General features: G+C 41.6%; 1 pseudogene; it reads right to left on the bottom strand.

Annotated features, from left to right (window-relative positions):
* The window catches only part of LOC147903533 (uncharacterized), a 75,880-nt pseudogene extending 69,290 nt beyond the window's left edge, over nucleotides 1–6,590 (bottom strand).
* Nucleotides 6,591–19,770: the final 13,180 nt, after the last annotated feature.

Here is a 19,770-nt window from a genome sequence, read left to right as displayed (position 1 = left end):
GAGAGGCCCAGTTAGGTGCCCATAAGCACAATTAGCTGGTGGAAATCCACATAGGATGATTGAGAGAATCTAGGAGCAGATTGAGGAGATGATTGTGGAGCTCTGAAGTCATCAGTGATGTCAGTGAGCATGTATGAGGTGCCTACTTAAGGACCTCACTCTTCTTCATTCTATAATGCAAGTATTCTGAGTTTGTGTCCACTCTTTGCTTTCCTTTCAGTTTACCAACAATGCTAACCCCCTAGTGGGTTATTGAAGAATGGCATTGGTGCCAATCTCCAGAATCCATGAATGAGTCTATACAATTTTTTTGTGAAACTATTAATTATTTCCCTAAAATTATTCTCTAAAGCATGACTTCTTTCCACCATCATCATGACCTTGTCCCCGCATCTGCCCCTCTCATTGCGATTAAAAGAAATTAATTATGAACAAGCCATAGCGAAAGAATTTCAGCTTCTGAAAAGTACTCTCCCCCTCCATCAGATCTTAGCACTTTAATATGCACACCTTTCTCTTTTTCAACCATGGCCTTAAAAGCCTTGAAATGGCTGAACACTTCACTTTTGTGCTTCATAAAATCAATCCACACCTTCCTAGTGTAGTCATCAATAAACGTCACATAATAATGGCATCCACCAATAGAAGCAGCTTTGGTTGTCCAAACATCTGAATGGATCACTTCCAAAGGTCTTCTGCTCACCTTAGCATTTTTGGGAAATGCATGTCTGGCCTGCTTACCCATTTGGCATGCTTCACATACCTTTTGCATTCCCTCAACTCTGAATTTAGGCAAACCTGCAACAATGTTTTTCGTTTGCATAGATTTCAGCCTTTGTATATTCACATGCCCAATGCGCTTGTGCCATATCTCAATATCTGCAATGACACCTCTCCCATGCGCAAACATAGCAGCTTTCACCTCAGGCATATCAACATCCAAGGTGAACATTCTGCCATTTTTGTTGCCTTTCGCAACCAAGCGGCACTTATTTTTCAAGTCCTCAACGAAGCATCCATCAGGATTAAATCTAACCTGCAGACCTTGCTCAACCATCTGGCCAACTGAAACCAGGTTCTTAGTGATTTTTGGAACATGAAGTACATCTGCCAAGTACTTCGTTTTGCCATCCTGCATAGCCAATGGCACTTTGCCAACCTGCGTAATTGGGTGCGCAGTATCATCACCTGTTTCAACATAACCTGGCTTATCCAAATTTCTAACATCATGAAACCACTCACCATGACTGGTCATGTGGTTAGAGGCACCTGAATCAACATACCAAACATCATTGCAAGCTGCAGCATCTCCTGACATGGAGTTAACCATATGCTGCATCACAAAAAGGTGCTCATTTCTGTCATCACCATGCCCACTTGATGATGCATAGTTGCTTTGCTGCAACTTCCCACTTTTGATGTCATTCTGTTTTTTATAGCATGTATTCTCCTTGTGTCCAGGCTTTCCACAATAATAGCATTCTGTGCTGCTATTTACTTGCTGGTTCCTTTGCCATGAACCACGGCCTCTTTGGCTCCCCCTGCCTCTAGAACTACCACGTCCTCCTCCATAGGACTGGTTTTCCTGTTGTTGCTGTTGGTTCTGATTTCCTGCACGGCCACCAAAACGGCCTCTTCCTCTACCCCTGCCTCTACCTGTATTCGAGTAGAAAGCAGTCTCTTGAGACGTTGAGGTGGCTGAACCACCATTCCTTTGCTCTTCACTCAGCAAGAGAGCAATAAGTTCCTGAAAATCAGGAAATGTTTCACGGACTCCAATGGATGTCCGAAACTGTGCATAATCTTTCCCAAGACCATTCAAGGTCACGGACACTAAGTCCTCATCATCAACAGGTGCTCCAATGGAGGCAAGAGAATCTACAAGGCCTTTCACCTTCAAGGAATACTCATTTATATTCAGATTTTTCCTTTGCACATTGTGCAACTCCTGCTTTAGCTGCATCTTTCGTGCTTTGGTATTTGTGCTATACAGCTTCACCAATGTATCCCATGCCTCCTTAGGTGTCTCTACATCCTGTATATGCACAATCATAGAATCTGAAATGCTAACAGACAGCCAATACAAGCATTTTCTGGCTTTTTCATGCCATTCTTTAAAGGCCTTCAATTCAGCAGGAGTGGGAGCAGCACCCAAAACTGGTTCTGTAGTTTCACCACTGATGTAATCCCAAACTCCCTTTCCCATAAGGAAGTTTGTCATCCTGAACTTCCATGCTTGGAAGTTGTTCTTGTCAAGCTTCTCACTGACAATGGTAGACAGATTCTCAGACATTTTACAAATCACGAATTGCAGCAGCAACCTGTAAACACAGCAAATGCCTCACAAGGGCAAATAGTAAAACTTCTTCAAAAAGCCTCACAGGGGCAGATCTGCAACACTGACGAAAGTGGTATTTCACCACACAGTCACTTCCTAGTGACGATTTTGCATCAACAGGCAACAGGCATGAATCTGCAACTCCCAATATCTCTGCACACAGGCATACGATGCAATTTCTGTGGCACCTTTCCACCGACTGACCGCGTGCAGTGGTCGCACAGCAAAAACAGGGCCTTTTTCTGAGTGCCTGCGAAGAACTTCCGCCCTCAAAACGGGCCCCGAAACGGCCTCAAATCAAAAAAATAAAGTCACCGCGAAGGGCCTCTCAAAAAGGCCTCAAAACGGGCCCCGAAAGGGCCTCTCAATCTGAAGCAGTGCACTCCTGCACTTCTGGCTGTGCTACCTGCAGAGATTTGCTCCCAAACTCGAAATAGGAAAGCAACACTGGTCCTCTTACCAGGACACCACAAACTTGGCTTTCTTTCTTGAGCTCCTTACCACGAACAAGGCTCTGATACCATGTAAAGAATGAGGGAGAGAGATAGGAGACTCAAGTTCAGCTTTCTTCACAACACACAAAAGAGAGAGGACACAAGGTTGGAGGGTGAAGCCTTTCTTCACTTTTGCACACAACAACAATACAATAGAAGAGGGAAATACCCTATATGTCGAAACCTAGAATACGTGGTTCATATGTGAACCCAAACCAAAAACATACGTGGTAGTCTAACTACACCACAAGTACAACTAACATAGGCGGTGACATAAATCATAGTCACCCAGGAGATATATCGGGAGTAGAGCTTGATATCTCAACACAAAGACATCCTTGCAGTTTGGGACAATGGCACCATTGCCATTCTCCATGTGGTATTGTGGAGAATGGCACTGGTGCCATTCTCCATATGAGTATGGCTTTCCTATGTACATTGGCACTAGTGCGGATCTCCATGTGGGTTTATGGAGAATGACACCAATGCCATTCTCCCCAAACCCACATAGAGAAATGGCACTGATGCCATTCCCCTAGTAGGTTCTAGAGAATGGCATTGGTGCCAATCTCCAAGATCCATGAATGAGTCCCTAAAATTTTGGTAATTTGATAAAACTTTTTTTAAAAGCGTGAATGATTTCCACCATCATCATGACCTTGTCACCGCATCTGATAGCCAACCCCTCTCATTACAATTATAGGATGTTAATTATGAACAAACTACAACCAAAGAATTTCATAAGACTAACAAAGATGTCATTGTGGCAGGGGAGAATGGCACCGCTGCCATTCTCCATGTGGGATTGTGGAGAATGGCACTGGTGCCATTCTCCAAGTGAGTCTAGCACCAGTCCCATTCTCCATGTGGGATTGCGGAGAATGGCACCAGTGCCATTCTACATGTGAGTCTGGCTTTCCTATGGAGAATGGAACGAGTGCCATTCTCCATGTGGGATTGTGGAGAATGGCACTAGTGCCATTCTCCATGTGAGTTTTGCTTTCCTATGGGGAATGGAACCAGTGCCATTCTCCATGTGGGATTGTGGAGAATGGCACTGGTGCCATTCTCCATGTGAGTCCGGCTTTCCTATGGAGAATGGCACCAGTACCATTCTCCATGTGGGATTGTGTAGAATTTCATAAGATCAACAAAGATGTCCCTGAAGTGGGGGAGACATGTGGGATTGTGCAAAATTTCATAAGATCAACAAAGATGTCCCTGAAGTGGGGGAGAATGGTACCATTGCCATTCTCCATGTAGGATTGTGGAGAATGGTGCCGGTGCCATTCTCCATATGAGTCTAGCTTTCCTATGTACAATTGCACTAGTGCTGATCTCCATGTGGGTTTATGGAAATTGGCACCTGTGCCATTCTCCCCAAACCCACATAGAGAAATGGCAGTGATGCCAATCCCCTCATGGGTTTTTGGAGAATGGCACTAGTGCCAATCTCTAGAATCTATGAATGAGTCCCTAAAAATTTTGGTATTTTGATAGAACTTTTTTCTAAAGCATGAATTATTTCCACCATCATCATGACCTTGCATTTGTTTGTGTGTAGGTATTATTTGTTGGTAAGAATTTCATATATATATATATATATATATACACACACACAGAGAGAGAGAGAGAGAGGGCCACCCCTCCTTTAATGTAAGTTTCTCTTTAATCTTCTACATAATCAGATTTTTACATTGCATGTGATATTTCATTAATTACTTGCATAGTTTGGATACTCTAATTTCTATGAGATATACATTGTGAGAATGAGGATGAGGGTTTTGATCAAGAATTTTGGAACGGTTAGGTTTTACCGTGACATGGATATCAATATCATTGACATGGTGAGCTAGTGTAATCATGGTCAAGAACCTAATATCCCTTTAGTGGGTTGTTTTATGATCAAATCATCAATGTATAAAATCATCATTTATTTCTTGGGCCCCTTTGAATGAAGATTCATGTTTACATCTTATGCACTCTATATCAAGATGATTCTTGATAGATGTTTACATCTTATGCACTCTATATCAAGATGATTCTTCCAAAGGAGTCATAGATCCATTGGTATGATGCTCAAGGGGCCTATTTCAAGTCATACAATGTTTCTGAGACTATGCACACTTTCCCCATTTGGTCACCCTACATTCAAAATCTAGGTGGCTTCTCTCATATAAATGTCCTTGATATCTCCACTTTGAATAAGATACCATTGCAATTATCATTGGTATTGCCTTCATTTGAGCTATGGGAGCAAGTGTCTCACTATAGTTGAAAACTTCCATCAATACAAACCCCTTGGTCACAAGGGGGAAGTCAATGGATGGCTACAATGGTTAAACCTTGATCCTTTGTTCAATCAAACCTTGATACTTTGTTGAGTCAAACCTTGACACTTTGTTAAGTTTGAATACCCTAAGATTGACTTCAGCTAGATTTTAGAGATAGCAAGGTTGTACCAAGCACAAGAGAAGGAAGTCCATTAGAGGCTCTCCCACTTAGGTTTTATAGATAGCAAGGTTGTACCAACCACAAGAGAACGAATTCCATTAGAGAGGATCCTCCTATCCACTCCACTCACTAGCACCTATGCTTTGTGCATGAGGGGATTTTAAGTACAAGGGGTGTGTAAGAAGCATTCTCAATTGAGGAACTCATTGAATGCTGAATTAGCTACTCACGGAGTGCATGAATCTTATCAGGCCAAGATGGTGAATACCACTAGTGGGTGAAGTTGAACAAGAGTATAGTGGGTTCAGTGGCCTAGTAAGGTGCACGTAGCCATCATATAAGCAAAATTTTGTTCTGGGCTACATGCAATTAAGGCAAGGAAGCTTGAATATTTTGTACTTGGCATCTATCCATAGGTACTTTTCCACAATTAAAAGGATAGTTTATGCCTTGGAGAGCTGTGAGTAGTCCGTTCCATTAAGTTGGTGGAGGTAGAGATCCAATACCTAGGAGGATCAACATTTAGATGAGCAACAACAAGCCGGAAAAATTCCTAGAAAGACAACTAGAAGAGTATTACCAAGAGAGGAGTAGTTTCTAGGAGGTGTCCAAATGTTCTCGATGACTAGATGAGAAAGTGTAAAGAAGTGGTAATCAATTTGGATAATTACCGTAATCCACCTCTTAAGAGGCAAAGTCAAAGATTTTTCAAGATGAGGGTCCAAGTATTACTCTTGAACATAGCTTGAAGAATAATATTTTGAATTTTCCTTTAGTGGCCACTATGATTGCTCAAATCCCAAGCGTAGGCCCACTGTTAGTTTAGGCAATGTTTTATGAAAACAAAACGAAAGCAAAAAAAAAAAGCAATGATAAAAAAAAAGAACCCTAAAAAAATCAAAAGACCTTACCTCATCCTCTCCCTCCAAGGTCAAAACCTGCACGGCCTCTCTTTCTAATACGATGACGACCTCTGTTTCTAATATGACGCAGCCCGGGGCCTCCCCTTGCAACTTCTAGCAACATCTCAATTTCGTCATCCACGCTTCCCTTCAATGAATTAAAATTGGCTCTCGAATTCATCATCCAAGCTCACGGCATCGTCATTCTGCTCTCAAAATTCAACATCTTGAATTTTGAGAGCATTGAAGTTGCATCACATCTCTGCCCTCGGGCTCCGTAATCCCCAGGCTGCCTCCATTGCCTCTCGCACCTCTGTCCAGCCTGCTCTTGAAATTCATCATCGTCATCCTCCTCTCGAAATCTGCATCCACAGTTCGGAATCGATATGTGCTGCTTGTCATGTCAAATCTTCACGAGATTTGAGAGCTGCTGGTTTCGTACGTGCAATCCACAAGAAGTTTAGAAACCGAAGGAAGGCGATAACGATCCATCTGGCAAGAGGTGAATCGATACTACGTAGGTTTGGCATCTTGGGATTTTGCTTTCTTGACTCTCATCCTACGACTTGGTTTCATCAAATTCCTCCTCCTATGCTCTCCTCTCCTATGATGCTCTCCTCTCCCTCCTACACTCCCTTCTCTCTAAAAGCTACTCTTTTCTGCAACTACTCTCTCTCTCTCTCTCTCTCTCTCTCTCTCTCTCTCTCTCTCTCTCTCTCTCTCTCTCTCTCTCTCGCCCTCTCGCTCTCTCTAGGTGAGAGAGAGCGTGAGCGGCGTGAGAGTTGCATGAGAGAAAGAGAGAGAGAGAGAGAGAGAGAGAGAGACCTCTCAACTTCAAATTGAAATTGTATTGCAAATGCAAAATTCAAAATTGAAATGTTCCATTTTAACATTATAATTTTTTGAACTTAAATTTTTAAATTTGAGAAAGTTTTAAATTCTAAATTCAAATTCCCCGCCTAATTTTAAATTTTTTTCACAAGGCAAGTTGAAGTTTGGAGAATGGCATTGTTTGGAGAATGGCACTGGCGCCATTCTCCACAACATCATATGAATATTTGAAGAATGGCACTAATGCCATTCATCACATAGGGAATTTCTCCTCAATTGACCATCTAGCTTGATTTTTAGACCTTATGACCTAAGATTTTTAGACATTTTTAAACCTTAGGGCCATAACAATTCGACCATATGCCATTATAGTTTTGACCATTTGCCACCATGGCTCAATCCTTTGACCTCATGCAAATGATTTCCACCATATGTAAAAGATTTGGCCATAAAACTCTTCATAGGTTATCACCATATGGATAAGGTTTTGACCAAGAGAGAGAGAGAGAGAGAGATGGACAATGGTACCAGTGCCATTCTCTAACCATCATCTGTGACAATTTGACATGCATGGAATAATTTGAACTCTATATGAGTTGAACTTTAGATAATGGCACTGGTGCCATTCTCCACATCATATGAATATTTGAAGAATGGCGCTAGTGCCATTCATACATAGAGAATGGAGAATGGCACTGGTGCCACACTCCTCAATCCTTGTGATTGATGGCATAGGTGCCGATATCAATATTTTACTCATATGTTGTGGTGGACAATGGCACTGGTGCCATTCTCTAACCATCATCTGTGATAACATTGACATCTAGGGAATGGGACCTGAACCATTGTGTGTAATCCATGAGATTAATCAATATATGGCTAAAGTTTTGACCATCTAACCTGATGTTTAGACATTATGTCCTAAGATTTTAAAACCTTTTTAGACCTTAGAGCCATAATATTTGGACCATATGGCATTATATTTTTGACCGTTTGCCACCATGGCTTAATTCTCTAGCCTCATGCAATTGATTTTCACCATAACCAAAAGATTTGGCCATAAAACTCTTCATAGGTTATCACTATATGGATAAGGTTTTGACCAATTGAGAGAGAGCGAGAGAGAGAGAGAGAGAGAGAGAACATGATATGAATATTTTGAGCCAATCATCACATGCAGAATCGAGAATGGCACTGGTGTCATTCTCCTCAATCCATGTGTGTCATTCTCCTCAAACCATGTGTGCCATTCTCCTCAATGCAATACCATTCATCACATGGAGACTGGAGAATGGTGAATGGGACTTGTGACATTCTCCTCAATCCTTGTGATTAATGGCATAGATGCCACTATGAATATAATCATATGGCACCAGTGCCACTCTCTAACCATCATCTGTGATAATTTGACATACATGAAATAATTTGAATTCTATATGAGTTGAAGTTTGGAGAATGGCACTGGTGCCATTCTCCACAACATCATATGCATATTTGAAGAATGTCACTAGTGCCATTCATACATAGAGAATGGAGAATGGCACTGGTGCCATTCTCCTCAATCCATGTGTGTCATTTTCCTTAATCCAATGGCATTCATCTCATGGAGAATGGAGAATGGCACTGGTGTCATTCTCCTCAATCCAATGCCAATCATCACATGCAGAATCGAGAATGGCACTGGTGTCATTCTCCTCAATCCATGTGTGTCATTCTCCACAACATCATATGCATATTTGAAGAATAATCCACGTTTGACATACATGAAATAATTTGAATTCTATATGAGTTGAAGTTTGGAGAATGGCACTGGTGCCATTCTCCACCATCATATGCATATTTGAAGAATGGCACTAGTGCCATTCATACATAGAGAATGGAGAATGGCACCAGTGCCATTCTCCTCAATCCATGTGTGTCATTTTCCTTAATCCAATGGTATTCATCTCATGGAGAATGGAGAATGGCACTGGTGTCATTCTCCTCAATCCAATGCCAATCATCACATGCAGAATCGAGAATGGCACTGGTGTCATTCTCCTCAATCCATGTGTGTCATTCTCCTCAAACCATGTGTGCCATTCTCCTCAATGCAATACCATTCATCACATGGAGACTGGAGAATGGTGAATGGGACTTGTGACATTCTCCTCAATCCTTGTGATTAATGGCATAGGTGCCACTATGAATATAATCATATGGCACCAGTGCCACTCTCTAACCATCATCTGTGACAATTTGACATACATGAAATAATTTGAATTCTATATGAGTTGAAGTTTGGAGAATGGCACTGGTGCCATTCTCCACAACATCATATGCATATTTGAAGAATGGCACTAGTGCCATTCATACATAGAGAATGGAGAATGGCACTAGTGCCATTCTCCTCAATCCATGTGTGTCATTTTCCTTAATCCAATGGCATTCATCTCATGGAGAATGGAGAATGGCACTGGTGTCATTCTCCTCAATCCAATGCCAATCATCACATGCAAAATCGAGAATGGCACTGGTGTCATTCTCCTCAATCCATGTGTGTCATTCTCCTCAAACCATGTGTGCCATTCTCCTCAATGCAATACCATTCATCACATGGAGACTAGAGAATGGTGAATGGGACTTGTGACATTCTCCTCAATCCTTGTGATTAATGGCATAGGTGCCACTGTGAATATAATCATATGGCACCAGTGCCACTCTCTAACCATCATCTGTGATAATTTGACATACATGAAATAATTTGAATTCTATATGAGTTGAAGTTTGGAGAATGGCACTGGTGCCATTCTCCACAACATCATATGCATATTTGAAGAATGGCACTAGTGCCATTCATACATAGAGAATGGAGAATGGCACTGGTGCCATTCTACTCAATCCTTGTGATTAATGGCACATGTGTCAATCTCAATATTATAATCATATGGTGTCGTGGACTATGGCACCAGTGCCATTCTCTAACCATCATTTTTGACAACATTGACATCTAGGGAATCAGACCTGAACCATTGTGTCAATCCATGAGATTAATCACTATATGGTTAAAATATTGACCATTGTGACATGAAGTTGGGGGTAATAAACTTCACGCACCTCTTCACTTCCTGCAGCATTCGAATGGACTGCCAAAGATACTTATCATCGAGAATGAGACATTAGAAAGAAGCTTTTATGCCAAGATACCACACCATACTTTCCTCCCTTAGATGAGAATGAAGATGGTAACATCCCAAGTGATGTTGTGGTCAAGCATAGGGAGAAGGAAAGGATCAGCAGAGGCCATAATCTCAGCGAGCCAGTCTGCACCAAAGAGAAGAGCGATACATTGTTGAAAGAAGATCTTGCGGCTCAACATAACATGAACTGATATATATCGAGGATTCTGAAGGGGCTGATTAGGTCGGATGGGTAAATTCCGAGGAAACATTGCACCTCCTTCATAGACACCTTTATACTTAGCTCAAAACACTCTACAAACTATCATTAGATACAGAGACCTATAACTTTTAGTAGAGACATGATATCAAAGATTCAAGTATACAAAGAGATGCGCCCTGAGATAGGCTTCGCGCTGATATAAGTTTCATTGAAAACAGACAGATGGTTGAAGAGATATGGACAGTTTACTAGAAGGGGGTAAAAACTATCATGAAAATAAAATGTCAAACATAGAAACTCATAACTTTTTGCAGCTGTATCTGATTCAAGATCTGATTATATAGAACATGCGCCTTGAAGAGAGCTTCACGCTGATATAAATTTCATTACAATCGGACTACCGAGCAGAAATTTATGAGCAAAACACTAACAGGGGGTCAAACTGTCATGAAAACTACCCTCCACCCAGGCTAATTTCGCCTGAGCAGGATGCTCCCTCAAGACTCCACCTTCATCAACGATCCACCCCTCATAGATTTCGCCTAGAAGAGGGGAAGAAGTTTGCATAGTGGCTCGGGAAACAAATGGACCATGTGTGCACAGTGAGCAGCCGAATAGAAAGAACTTTTAAGGCTTTGAAAGAAAGAAAAGGGAAGAGACACTCAAGAGAGAGAGAACCTAAAGTGACCTTCATTACAAATAGAGTGAGAATCCACCTCAACACTACAAACACAAGGGAGAAGAAGAGGTTTCATACATACACGAGGGAGCGGAAGCTCCAAGACTACTCATAGAGAGAGAATAAACTAGAGAGAGAAGGACTCAAGAGTCTACATAAGAGAATATCTACAAGAGGAAGAGAAGGCTCATGGAAGAGGCTTGGGGAGACTAGAACTACAGCAACATAAGGCCTAATGGTAGAAGAGATTCTGATGAACAAGGGAGAGGAGGGCTCCTTTTATAGAGATTTTGTTACCCTCCTTCACCCATTTACAATTGCTGCCTGTAGATTCCTTTCCCCATCAATCACATAAGCACGTATGTCACCATCCATGTCCTTTTTGGCTACTCTTTCCATGTGTCCCATCAAAAGATGCTCAAGACTCTTAAATTATTAAGAAAGTCAAGAGTCTGCTCACATGGAGCCCGTAGGGACCCTCTCTTTTCCACATGTCCACATCCTCGTTATTCCACATAGGAGTTCTAGAAGGATTCCTCTTGACTTCACACTCCTCCACATGCCTTCCACACGCTTGGCATGTGGCCTCTCTTATATTATTGGAACACATGGACATGAGCCCACCTCTTTATATGACTCACTCTTCCTATTTTCTAAAAAACTCATAATATCCCATACACAAATAACTCTTACCCCATACCAAGGTATTTATAATTCATACCTATGGTATTTACAATGAGCCATTCCACTCATCCTCTCCATCCCATACAATATCATAGAAAATCAAAATAAGTGAGAGCCACTAGGCTGTCACTTGATACTCAAACTCTTATCAAACATAGAGAAAAACAATACCAATGCCAAATTAAAAATATCAATTTTGGGCGTCACATCTTTCCCCGCCCAGCAGATCCTCTCTAGTACAGAGAGGGTCTGCTGGCCCTCAAGGTGGTTGAGCATAGAAGAATTTAAGGTGATACTCATTGGTGCATCCGGGTATCACCATGCCATCAATGTCCTCAAGCTGATAGGTTCCATTCGTGACATTCATATACATCCTTATGGAGGCATGGCCAAAAGTAACCAATCTCTGCTTCTGTTGTGGAGTTAACCCTTGAGGAAACATGCCTTCTTCCACATATTGCTAAACATCTTGTAGTTTTGGCCATCCAGTGTCTACCCAAGAAACCACCCCCCGGTCTGGCACTACAATGGCTTTAGCTAACTCATCTGCCCTTTGATTTTCTTTTCTGTTTATATGAACAAACTTGCAAAAATCAAACTGACTACATAGTACCATAGCCTTTTGATTAAGCTCCTTCAAATGAGGACTTCTTGTCTAGTAATGCCCTTGCATTTGCTTTATAATAAGCTGAGAATCTCCTCTTACTTCCAATTCTTTAACTTGACTTTGAAGACAACCCTCCAAACCAAGAATCAAAGCATTATACTCAGCTGCATTGTTAGTTGTGATACCTGGAAACTCTTGTCCTCTTGCCCATACCTCTTGACCTTCAGGATTCATCAAGACTATCCCCCCGGCTCCTTGTTGGCATGAAGGACTAAAAGCCCCATAAAAATACAAAACAAAAGCTGTTGATGGTGTATCCCTTTCATCTTTAATGTTCTCCTTACATTTCTTTTCTTCTCCTAGATCCTCCCGCCCTGTGAGCAAATCTGCCATAGTGGACCTAGTGGTATTTTCAATGACAAAAGAGAAAGAGAACTCTTGAAGCTCTGACAACCATTTTGTAAATCTCCCCCCAGGATTAGGCTTGCAAACTAGATATGCTAACACAGACTAAGAAGTAAGGAAGAAAAATGGTCGAGGTAATAAATACAAGCAAAACTTTCTGATGGAAAACACCAAAGAGAGAGCTTGCTGCTCCATTTCTTCATACCTTGTTTCCACATCTATAAGCTGTCGGCTGGCATAATAGATGGGTTACATTCTACTTGCCTCTCCTTTTTGTAGCAATACAGCACCAACTGAATGCAAAGATACACTTGGATTTACATAAAAGTCTTGAGACCAATCAGGGGGCTTCAATATTGGGCCCTTACTCATGGCCTCCTTAAGTTGCTGGAAAGACTCTTGTTGCTCCACACCCCATTGGAAACAAACTCCTTTTCTTGTCAACAACTTCATGGGATGCACTATCTCTGTGAAATCATCACAAAAGCATTGATAATACTTGCTCTTTCCTAGAATTCTGTGAACACCAGTGACACTCTCAGGATTTGGCAATGCCATGATTGCTTGGACCTTGTCAGGATCCATTTGCAGGCCTTCTTGAGACACAATATGCCCCAACAAGACTACTTTTGTTTGAGCCAAATGACACTTGCTAGGATTTAGACACCCTTTTGCTTCATCAATCCTAGCTAAGGCCATCTTTAACTTCTCCATGTGATCTATGCGCTGAGAATAAATGCAAAAATCATCCAAAAACACCCGTATGAACTTTCCCAAGTAAGGCTCTAGGACTTGACTCATGAACCTTTGAAATGTAGCTGGTGCATTGGTCAACCCAAAAGGCATCACTCTGTAAGCAAAAACTCCCCAAGGTGTGACGAATGATGTTTTCTTTTGATCTTCCTCCCGAATACGAATTTGAAAGTATCCAGAATACCCATCACATACAGAATACATCTCATGCCCTGCTACTTGGTCTAGTATTTCATCTTGAAATGGCAAAGGAAAATGATCCCTCTTAGTGCATGCATTCAAAGGACGAAATTCCACACAAACTCGCCACTTATTTCCTTTCTTTGGTGTGACAACTACAGGAGATATCCATTCTGAATCATCAACATAAAAGATGAATCCCACCTCAAGTAGTTGTGTTACCTCTTTCTTTAGTGCCTCAGCTTGGATCACCCCCAATCGCCTTAAGCGTTGCACAACTGGCTTGCTTTCTGGCTTCAACTCAATCTTGTGCTCCACAAGAGAGACTGGCCGAACCTGTGAATAGCTTGTTGCAAAGAGACATGGAAAATCATCTAGCATATCTAAGTACTGGAGCTTCTCACTACCTGATAGAGAATCACCAAGAAGCTCTTCATTGTGTTGGCGTCGTTTAATGTGCTCCACATCCTCCACATGAAGTGTCTCTACAGGATCTTCTTGCACCACCACCTTGTTCCTTCCTGACTCATCCCGATCAGCACCAAGACAAAGACCAAAGGCCACTCCTTCCACCTCACCCTCTGAGTTGGACTCCTCGAAGCTACACCCTGTCTCTTCTTCTTCATCGGTTAAGTCACAGCTTGAACTCTCTGATGTTGAAGACTCCTCCTTGACAACTTCCTTTTTGCGGCTTCTGATGTTGTAGCGCACCTTCTTATCATTTCCCTACAAAATCAATTCTCTAGTATCCCACTTTTGAACAGCCTTCAGCTTGCGTAGCCAAGGCCTTCCCAAAATCAATGGATAGGCACGTGCATCTGGCTTGGTAGGGATCACCTGAAAAGTAGTCGGCACAGAAATTCCACATACATCCACTTCTAGATTCTTCACAACTCCCAAGGTCTTAACCCTAGTGTTGTCAGCCAATTTGATGCGATAAGGAGAGGTAGTACTAGAGTATTTTAAATCAGCATCAATCATGGTTTTCTCACTCATGACATTAATCGATGCACCTCCATCAATGTACACATTAGAAATCACTTGAGCATCAATGATCACATCAACCATAGGTACATCATCACCAACATCTATATCTACCTTTTGAACAATAGGATTGGCACTTTTCTTCTTTTTCTTCTTTGACACCCTTGTGCTTACTAGTTTTCCCCATTCCTTCCATAGTTTTGGAGACAGAGCAAGTAATTGACCAAAGGTGATATGAGCTTCCTTTTCTTTAAGGTCGGACAACAAGTCATAGCTTCCAATTCCTTGTCCTAAAGGAAAGTCTGACTGGCTAATTCTCCTTCTAGATGCCTTCTTTTTCTTACTACGGTGTTCCTCTTCCTGATGTTCCTCATCTACTTCTTCCTTGCTTTCTTCTTCTTCTTTTGCTTTACCACGCCCCCGTTTAGCCATCATTACCTCTCTTTCCTCATCCCCTGAAGAAGCTTCTAACAAGGATACTTGTTTTTCTTCTTTCTTTCTCAATCTAGGACACTCGGGGTGATAGTGACCTTTTTCATTACATTCATAGCAAGTGACCCCACTCCTATCTCGAGGCCTATCTTCACTCTTTGGTGCTCTAGGTTGTCGTGCATTAACCAAATGCAATTTCAAATCAGCAAACTCTGCCATCAATTGGGAGATATTATGATCTAACTCAGAGGACTTTGGTACCTGAGAAGTGCCCATTACCTCCACCTTAGAAGTTGAAGCTGTTGAAGACACAAAAGAGGATTCAATCTTTAGAGAAGCTTCTTTCTTGGTCGCAATGCAAAGTGCCTCCACGTATGTTGTTGGATCTTTACTCATTACCTTTGAGCGAAGACGAGGCTCTAAAGCCATAACAAATTTGCTCATCTTTAAGTGCTCCATCCCTGAGAGACTTTGAGGGGCCGATGATGCAGATGCCACAGCTCGCAAAGCTACCCTTTCATACTTTGTCCATAAAGTTTCATATCGGATTGCCAATGCAGAGACCAACTCACCCTCTCCTTGACAGAACCGGTCCAACTGCAACATCAAAGAATTTGGCGACTCCACTGCCCCAAATCTCTGCTTCATTGCTGCCACCACTTGGTCCCAGTCCTCCTTGGTAGAGTTCAGCAAGGTCTCATGCCAACTCAAGGCTACACCTTCAAGAAAATCAGGCCAAATCTCCGCCCGATCCTTCATGGACCATCCAGAAAGCCGGCATCCTCGAACAAAATCCCGAAGATAAGACTCCGGGTCCTCCCCTTGGGTCCCTCGAAACACTGGAATCTTCACCATGATGAAACACAAAAAGGAAATACTAAGATCCAAATAATATCCCAAACAAGATCCGAACAAGATCCCACAGAGCCTTAGTATACCAAGACCAACTTATTATGCATAACCACTTGTTGAAAACCCTCCACAATGTGATCCTCAACAAAATCTTCAAAAATAAGTGACCAACCAGCACCATGAAAACATTGTGTATACATGCATTCTAGAATCACCCTTCTCACAATAGGAAGTGCACATAAAAGCTTCAAGATATTGTAATCTTCATCATTTGCATAGCAAAAGAAGTCGAAATTATTAAGAATCACCACTCCACTGTTATAGTCGAAAACTACCGAAAGACTCAACTCTTCTTCACACCAAGCTGCCAGTGCATGGATCAATCCCCAATTTATCATTGTGCCTGCTGCCGGCGTTGTCGATTCACTAACATATTCAACAATGCAAACATAAAGGATATGATCATGGTGACTGTGCGAATAGCTTGAGCATCACCTTCACAATCTTCAAGTTCTCTTAAACGGGTTGCAATCTCTTCTAACGGAGATCTTCCAGGCATCTTCTTTATCTCATACAAACACATGCCTCTTCTAGGCATAACATGCAATCAAGTATACCCGAGACCGTTTAGTAAGGTGGGATGAATCCAATACCAAACGTACCTGGCGTCTCCACCAAAAGATGTGACATGAAGTTGGGGGTAATAAACTTCACGCACCTCTTCACTTCCTGTAGCATTCGAACTGACTGCCAAAGATACTTATCATCGAGAATGAGACATCAGAAAGAAGCTTTTATGCCAAGATACCACACCATACTTTCCTCCCTTAGATGAGAATGAAGATGGTAACATCCCAAGTGATGTTGTAGTTAAGCATAGGGAGAAGGAAAGGATCAGCAGAGGCCATAATCTCAGCGAGCCAGTCTACACCAAAGAGAAGAGCGATACGTTGTTGAAAGAAGATCTTGCATCTCATCATGACATGAACTGATATATATCGAGGAGTTTGAAGGGGCTGATTAGGTCGGATGGGTAGATTCCGAGGAAACATTGCACCTCCTTCATAGACACCTTTATACTTAGCTCAAAACACTCTACAAACTGTCATTAGACACAGAGTTCTATAACTTTTAGTAGAAACACGATATCAAAGATTCAAGTACACAAAGAGATGCGCCCTGAGATGGGCTTCGCGCTGATATAAGTTTCATTGAAAACAGACAGATGGTTGAAGAGATATGGACAGTTTACTAGAAGGGGGTAAAAACTATCATGAAAACAGACTGTCAAACACAGAGACTCATAACTTTTTGTAGCTGTATTTGATTCAAGATCTGATTATTCAAGAACATGCGCCTTGAAGAGAGCTTCGCGCTGATATAAATTTCATTACAATCGGACTACCGAGCAGAAAGTTATTAGCAAAACACTAACAGGGGGTCAAACTATCATGAAAACTACCCTCCACCCAGGCTAATTTCGCCTGAGCAGGATGCTCCCTTAAGACTCCACCTTCATCAACGATCCACCCCTCATAGATTTCGCCTAGAAGAGAGGAAGAAGTTTGCATAGTGGCTCAGGAAACAAATGGACTATGTGTGCACAGTGAGCAGCCGAATAGAAAGAACTTTTAAGGCTTTGAAAGAAAGAAAAGGGAAGAGACACTCAAGAGAGAGAGAACCTAAAGTAACCTTCATTACAAATAGAGTGAGAATCCATCTCAACACTACAAACACAAGGGAGAAGAAGAGGTTTCATACATACACGAGGGAGCAGAAGCTCCAAGACTACTCATAGAGAGAGAATAAACTAGAGAGAGGACTCAAGAGTCTACATAAGAGAATATCTACAAGAGGAAGAGAAGGCTCATGGAAGAGGCTTGGGGAGACTAGAACTACAGCAACATAAGGCCTAATGGTAGAAGAGATTCTGATGAACAAGGGAGAGGAGGGCTCCTTTTATAGAGATTTTGTTACCCTCCTTTACCCATTTACAATTGTTGCCTGTAGATTCCTTTCCCCATCAATCACATAAGCACGTATGTCACCATCCATGTCCTTTTTGGCTACTCTTGCCATGTGTCCCATCAAAAGATGCTCAAGACTCTTAAAATATTAAGAAAGTCAAGAGTCTCCTCACATGGAGCCCATAGGGACCCTCTCTTTTCCACATGTCCACATCCTCCTTATTCCACATAGGAGTTCTAGAAGGATTCCTCTTGACTTCACACTCTTCCACATGCCTTCCACACGCTTGGCATGTGGCCTCTCTTATATTATTGGAACACATGGGCATGAGCCCACCTCTTTATATGACTCACTCTTCCTATTTTCTAAAAAACTCATAATATCCCATACACAAATAACTCTTACCCCATACCAAGGTATTTATAATTCATACCTATGGTATTTACAATGAGCCATTCCACTCATCCTCTCCATCCCATACAATATCATAGAAAATAGAAATAAGTGAGAGCCGCTAGGCTATCTTATCAAACATAGAGAAAAACAATACCAATGCCAAATTAAAAATATCAATTTTTGGCGTCACACCATCTAGCCTAATTTTTGGACATTATGACCTAAGATTTTTAGACCTTTTCAAACCTTAGGGCCATAATATTTGGATCATATGGCATTAAATGTTTGAGCATTTGCCACCATGGCTTAATCCTTTGGCCTCATGCAACCGATTTCCACCATAAGAAAAAGATTTGGCCATAAAACTCTTCATAGGTTATCACTATATGGAAAAGGTTTTGACCACTCTGTTGTGGAGAATGGAACTACTACCATTTTCCAACCATCATGTGTTATGTTCCTCTCAAATTTCCTATGATAAAACTCTCATGTGTCAACGTTGGCACCTGGAGAATGACACTGGTGCCATCCTCTTAAATCCATAGTTGAATGAGCCTAGTGCCATTCTTGACAACATCATGGAGGATGGCACCAATTTCACTATCTACAAACTCTCATGCAGGATTCTCCACATATTCCCGTGGAGTATGGAACCGGTGTCATTATTCACAAACTCCGATTGAGATTGGCATTATGGTCAGATGAAGTTGAGGAGAATGGCATTAATTCCATTCTCCAAAACATCATGTGGTTACTTGGGGAATGGCACCACTGCCATTAATCAAATGGAGAATGGAGAATGGCATGTTCCATCCTCCACAATCCATGTGATGAATGGCACTGGTGCCATTCTCCAAATAATTAGATGGTGTTGTGGGCAATGGCACCAATACCATTTTATAGTTGTCATGTATTAGGTTCCTATACATATTATTTGGGAAGACTCTAATACAGATAGGGAGGTGACCACAACAATCCCAACAATAATTTGTACCTTGATAACCTCACATCATGTGTTATGTTCCACTAGTAGGATCATGAACATTCTACACAACATCAGATGATTATTTGGAAAATGAAACTAATACTATTATCCTACCATCAGATGTAGTTTTAAAGAATGGTACTGGTGCCATTGTCCACAACACTATATGAATATTTGGGGAATGACACCAGTGCCATTCATCACATGGAGAATGGAGAATAGAACGGGTTCCATCCTCCACAATGCATGTCATGAATGTTACTGGTGCCATTCTCCAAATAATCAGATGGTGTTGTGGACAATGGTACCAGTGCCATTCACCAAATAATCATATGATGTGGTTGAGAATGGCATCATTGCCATTCAACACATAGAGAATAGAGAATAGCACTAGTGACATTCTCAACATAATCATATGATGTTGTGGAGAATGGCACCACTGCCA

The sequence above is a fragment of the Dipteris shenzhenensis genome, chromosome 3 (genome assembly GCF_047967505.1).
Source record: "Dipteris shenzhenensis isolate YYH24624 ecotype China chromosome 3, Dip_SZ_1.0, whole genome shotgun sequence".
Lineage (NCBI taxonomy): Eukaryota > Viridiplantae > Streptophyta > Polypodiopsida > Gleicheniales > Dipteridaceae > Dipteris > Dipteris shenzhenensis.
This window is presented reverse-complemented; position numbering and strand designations above follow the sequence as displayed.